The sequence below is a fragment of the Octopus sinensis genome, linkage group LG2 (assembly GCF_006345805.1).
Source record: "Octopus sinensis linkage group LG2, ASM634580v1, whole genome shotgun sequence".
Taxonomy (NCBI): domain Eukaryota; kingdom Metazoa; phylum Mollusca; class Cephalopoda; order Octopoda; family Octopodidae; genus Octopus; species Octopus sinensis.
In genome coordinates this window covers 86,735,539-86,741,538 of record NC_042998.1, presented here as the reverse complement: position 1 = coordinate 86,741,538, position 6,000 = coordinate 86,735,539, and the positions used below count along the sequence as shown (strand labels likewise).

The 6,000-nt window shown below is 38.9% G+C and overlaps 1 protein-coding gene across 2 annotated transcripts in view; it reads right to left on the bottom strand.

The window, feature by feature from the left end:
• The window catches only part of LOC115225143 (protocadherin gamma-A1-like), a 98,259-nt gene that overhangs the window by 15,345 nt on the left and 76,914 nt on the right, over window positions 1-6,000 (bottom strand). The window lies entirely within an intron of this gene.

Below are 6,000 nucleotides of genomic sequence, written 5' to 3'. Positions count from 1 at the left end.
TAAAATATAATTTATGTACACAGTATTACATTTCTATTTTTCCTAACATTCCTTTTAGTACGTTGCACATCCCAGGTGAGGAAAGAAAGGAAACTGATACAAATAGTGGTATGATAAACTGTACAACAGACCAGTATGAAAATATTAAGGTTATTAAAACAGTAATGTGTATGGATGTATTTATATATATATATACATATATATATACATATATATATATATATATATATATATATATATATATACATATATATATATATATATATATATATATATATACATATATATATATATATATATATATATATATATATATATTTATACATATATTTTTATACCTATACATATACACACTGTAAAGTTGCTGGTGTTAAGAAGGGTATCCAGCCATAGAAACCATAGTCCTATGGCTTGTCAGATCCTGTCAAACTATTCAACAAATGCTGGCATAAAAACTGGATGTTAAATGATGATAATTATATCCAGATACATCATCAAAGCAGTCTATCAAAGGGGAAATGTTATGGAAGAAACCTGAAAAGACCCACATGACAGAAGGTGAACTAATCTATAACAATAATTAAGAACTAATTGAAATGTCAGGTAGTATTTGACAAGTGTTAGTTTGATCGTGTTGGTTTAACAGTTGGTAGTTTAACAGTGACTAGCAAGTATCACACCTACGCTCAAGTTTTACAGAGTGCATTCTGTGTTAACGAATATTTCTGCGATAGTTTAAGATAACCACAACTAACTATTTATTTTTATATTATCATTTCACACCAGATGTGTATAACCACATCATAACACATACACACACACACACACACACACACACACACACACACACACACACACACACTCACACACACACATATATATATATATATATATATATATCTTTATATATAAAAAACTGACAATGTGTGTCTGTCTGTCTGTGTGTTTCCCTAAAACTTGAGAACTACACAACCAATTTCATTCAAATTTTACACATGCCTTACTTAGGGTCCGGGGAGTGTCATCAGCAAAAGCATTTTGAACTTTTTGCCTAGGGCGAGCCTACAGCAATATCATATCTTCTCCACTACGATTCCCTAAAACTTGAGAACTACACAATCAATTCCATTCAAATTTTACACATGCCTTACTTAGGGTCCATGTAGTTTCATGGGCAAAAAAATGTTCAACTTCTTGACTAGAGCGAGCCCATAGTAATATCATATCTTCTCCACTATATCAGTATTACATGTTAAAAGTGAAACAAAATGTTTCTCTATTTTATGTCAGACACTTTCACTTTAACAATGAAAATAATAATACCAATTTAATTATATGTAGTAAGTAATAATTAAAATCAAACTGAAGTATAATATAATCGTAACATAACAAAAGTAAAAATAGCAATTGGTATAAAATTGCATCAATGATTTGAACTTGAATAAGTGGTTTCACATGAATGGTAATAAATTAAAAATAAAATTAGCGTGCAGAAATGGAATAGTCCAGATGGATAATAAAAAATTAAATTAAAGGAAAGACTATTGTCTATAAAGTATACAATGTAGAGAAAAAAGATTTTCACACCTGGCTCCAAGCTATACGTGTTGTTATCTGTGACTAGACAGTGAAACTTTGTTCTGTGTAAATTGATTATTATCGCGCGAGGCGTTTGCCTCCACGTGTGGAAACGTTCCGAAGAAGGTGAATTGACCCTCTAGTCATGGCGACTTACGCGGGGGTCACGGGAAAAAAAAATAATGATTCATCGATAATCGTGAAGGATGTTTTCTTTGAGAAGAGTAAACTCAAAGAATATGAAAAGCTCTTCAAAAGGGAGGGTGATAGCGTGAAGCTAACCCCCCCCCGCGAAAGCAAAAGAGGACAAAGAAAACAAGACAGTGACATATAGAACCCAAGACAAAAATACGAAGAAACTGGCAAGAGTGGAGATAGCCGAAATCGAAAAATGTCTGGGAGACATAATGGGGAAATCAACCTACGTGAGTAGAGGCAAGAAATTTGGTACGGTGGAGGTGAGATGTGCAACGGAAGAAATTGCAGCCTCACTGGCTACCACTGTACTAAGAGCCGAACAATTTATAATGTGGCCCTCATACAAGGGAAGAAGAGGGGTCCGGGTTAAAATCCCGAATATACCCCCAGAAGTGAAAACAGAATGGCTGGCAACAGCTATTCTAGGAGCAGCAGAAGAGGAAGTGGAGGTGGAATCCTTTAAGGAGTCCAACGCGGTAAACTGGAGAGGATATGGGGTCGAACTGTGTTTGATGGCCACAAAAGAGGACATTGAAAGGTTCCCCTACAGAATAGAAATTGAAGATGAAAAAAACCCTCAGTGTAATTGTAGAGGGAAGAAAACCAAACTGTTACTTGTACGGGACAAGGGGGCACATTAAAAAAGAGTGCCCGTTATACGAATTCGTAGCGGAGTGCGAGCAGGAACTTGAAGAAAAGAAGAATACGGTAAATGAAAAAGAAAACATAGAAAAGGAAACAAAACAACAAGAGAAAGGAAATAATAAGTCAATGAAGGAAAAAGAAATAAAAGAAAAGAAAGAAATAGAACCAAAACAGAGTCAGGAAAAAAAAAAAAAAGAAACAACAGGAAAAAAACAAGAGAGAGATCAGAATCAAACGAAAAGAAAAGACGGCACACAAAAAGAAAAAGAAAAGGAACATAAAACACGAGAGAAAGAGAGAACAGACAAAGAACCAAAAAGACAAGAGAAAGAAGGAGAAAGAAAAGAAGGCAAAAAGAGAGAAAGAGAGAAACAAAGAGAGGAGAACAAGGAAGAAATAAGCCCGAAAAGAAAAATGAAGGAAAACGTAGGACGGAAACAAGATTACTGCTTCTACAAGTTAGTAACCTTCCATTTCTGCCCTGAAATGAAAGACTTGACATGTAATACGGAGGGACATATATGGGTCAACAGGATGACCGATCAGTGGCAGGAGACTGCTCTAATCCCCGAAGAAAGAGTCGCTGAGTTCCTCAGAGCTGCCGGAGAGAGTGTAACGTTTTACACGAGTGTTCGAGTGAGAGAGCGGCTGCCTGAGGGCTCAGTGATGGACTTTAGAGAATTGAAAGCTATCATGGAATATGTATAGAATTGTGAGAAGAGAGAGAAGAAAGAAGAGAAAAAAGAAAATATTGTGAAATATATGTGACGAAAATGTAACCTCTCGATTCCGGGGATCGAGTGGGCATTTACATCTCATTGTAAATATTCTTTCATATGTCATTTTTTACTTTTATTTTTTCCTTTTCTTGTCATTCGCTTTCTTATTTTAAGTTCCCCGATTGTATTGTCCCCTCTATGTTCGCCCCTTGTGGGTAATAATAAAATCACCTGGCTCCAAGCTAATTGCATTTATTAGTAAGTTTATATATTTTTGCTCTCATAGTATTATCTCTGTTTTCTATATTGTCTGTCTACCTGTTTTGTTTATTGTTGTTTAACTGAAGAAGTCAGCCTTCGCGCGAGGACTTCGCGTTGGTGTTCCCCCCTCCGTGGGGGAAAACTACAATTAATTTGGAAATTCCAAAGGCTTGTTAAAGCCATTTGTTCAAGATGGAGTCCCCCCATCTCTTATTCGCCTGTGACGAGCGAGGACGAATACCCGGCGTTGTCGCCAGGAAAAAAAGAGGCGCTGTCGCCAAGGAAAAAAGAGGCGTTGTCGCCTGAAGAAAAAAGAGGCGGCGTCGCCCAAGAAAATAGAAAAACCAGTACCAGCATCAACTCCAGCGAAAAAATTCGCTGAAGTAGCTGGGAAAAAGATTAAAACAATAAATATTGGAAATCTGGAAAAATTTGCAGACAGTGTAAAGAAAGAGGGCACAGAGGTGACTGTGGTCACAAACATACAGAAACAAGACGATATAGAGAAGAAAAGAATTATATATAAAACCTACAACACAGCAACAAGAATGATACAGAAAATCGAGGAAAAAAAAATAGAGTTTTGTCTGAAACCGATAATGGACAAAATAACCTACATAAACAGAGGAAAAAGATACGGCACAGTGGAGGTGCGTTTTACCACTGAAGAGATGGCGAAAAAACTATCGATGGAGACGATCAAAGCAGAAAACATTGTTTTATTACCATTATATAGAGGAAAGCGGACGTCAAAAATCACAATGAACAACATACCGCCAGAAGCAGATGCAGAATGTCTGGTGGCAGCAGTGATGGTAGGCCTGGAGGAAAAAATAAACATCCTCCAGGCCACAGTGGAAGAAGAGGAGTTCTGGAAAGGACAAAAAAGTGATAGCCATTCAGGCGGAGGCACAAACACTGGAAGAAATTCCAGAAACGGTAAAAATCAGCGAAGATGAAAAAATAACAGTTTTCGTGGAGGGCAGGAAGCCGAGGTGCTTCGGCTGCGGCAAGAAGGGTCATGTAAGGGCGGAATGCCAACCCCAACCCAAACCGCTGGAAGCACCGAAGCCAAGAGAAAAAGAAGAAAATGTGTCACCAGAAGCAGCGTCGGACGGCCCAAAAGGGAAGACCGAAGGTGTGGAGGTGACGGTGACAGCAGAACCAGCGGCGGAGGAGAATAAGAGCGAGGATAAGATAAATGAGGAGGGGTGGAAAAAAATTACCGAAAAAAAAAAAAACGGAAACCACCCCTCCCAGAATAATTTTAAAAAAGAAAAGAGAGACAATGGACTCATATATGGTCGTAAAGGCAGCAAATAGCAGACTAGGAAACGTGTTGGCTGCTATGGCCAAAGTGGAGAAAGTGGAAAAGAAAAATGACTTTGTAATCTACAGAATAGGCCGGAAGGATTACGGGCGGATAAAATCCGAATTCTTCCACGACGTAGGCCCACTTAGATTGGAGGTGACATCTCCACATATATTCGAGGGCCTACGTCAGACTCCCCCACGAGGCCCAGAAAAAGAGTTAGAAGAACAAGAGAAAACCGAACCACTGATATAAAGGTAAGTAATGGATTGCATTTATGTTGGTTGTTTGAATGTGCGCGGCCTGGGAGCAGGCTGGAAGCAAGATCGCTTCCTGCATGATATCAGGTCGCATAATTTAGATGTTATTGTTGCTACAGAAACCCGGTTAGAGGGGCCAAGAGGTCTGCTCCCGCTGTTTGACGGCTACGAGAGTTTTTTCTCTCCTGGCAGTCCTACTGGCGGAAGTGGGATGTTGGTCCTAATAAAAAGAAACCGGGTTTCTGAGAAAAAGTTAATTTTTGCAGATCCAGAAGGCAGGCTGGTCGTCATGGATTTGACGTTCAGTAATGGTAAAGTTATCAGACTGGTTGCAATTTACGCACCCAACCATACAGGGCAAAGTGATTATTTCCGTGAACTAGAAAACTTTCTTGGTACTTCGCATTCATTAGTTGTGCTAGGAGACTTTAACACAATTTGCAAAGCGGATTTAGATTGTGTTGGCTCGCGTCCAGATAGAAAAGGTAACAGTGGCTTCATGGAACTGCTAAGCCGCTTTGAGCTAGCAGATCCTTATAGGCTGGAATTTCCGAACGCTCCATTGTGGACATGGTCAAACAGCGACGGATCTTCCAGGTCATATTTAGATAGAATACTAATTAGAAAAGTAGACAGTAAAATAGCTAAGTGTCCACAGTTTTACGCGATCAGCTACAGTGATCATAAAATGGTCACTTGTAAGCTTGACATAGATAAGGTTAAAAATAGAGGATCCGGTTACTGGAAACTTAATACGTCCCTTTTGGCGATTAAGGAGTACAAAGACCGGATTAGGGACATAATTCAGAGGGCACGATCTGGTACCATCATTAATAACAAATGGTGGTACGCCCTCAAACGAGCCATCAAGTTTGAGTCAATTAGATATAGCATAGGAGTAGTGGCTAGAGAGGCTAGAATGGAAACTACTCTAGTTAAGGAATTAGAGGAAGCCTTGAAAACTGGCTCTGCGGCTCAGGTGGCGTCCAAGAGAATGGTGTTAAACCAGCGCCTCGAGGCCAAACAC